Below are 474 nucleotides of genomic sequence, written 5' to 3'. Positions count from 1 at the left end.
GGTCAGCCATACTAATGCTAGCTGCATTAGCTATGACTGGACGTGAACTGAAAAAAAGCTTAGCTGAGCTCAATGCAGGATCCCTTGGCCTTATATTATGTAAATTCAAAATATCAACATGTTGCTTTCATAAGCCTATCAGCAGACATTGGTAAGATTACAGCTTTTTTTTTTCTTTGTTCTCCTTAAAATAGCAGCAAGATCTAAAATTTGAGATTGAAAACAGTTTATGGTAACATAAAGTGCAATTTGTACCAACAATAATCTTTTTGCTTGCTTTGTAAACCTCTATTTGTTGTTCTGAAGTACTTGTGAAATTTGTCTTATCTGAACAGCAGTGCTGTTCTGGATTAAAATAAAACTTGGGTTTTCTTCATTTGGCTTCATCTATCCTGAACCTTTCGACGTAATGCCTCAGACTGCGCTGTAAACTTTGAGAACTTTAAAATAAAGAGCAATAAATAAATATATATA

This window comes from Poecilia reticulata, linkage group LG13 (genome assembly GCF_000633615.1).
Source record: "Poecilia reticulata strain Guanapo linkage group LG13, Guppy_female_1.0+MT, whole genome shotgun sequence".
Classification (NCBI taxonomy): Eukaryota; Metazoa; Chordata; class Actinopteri; order Cyprinodontiformes; family Poeciliidae; genus Poecilia; species Poecilia reticulata.
Note: the sequence above shows the minus strand (reverse complement) of the source record.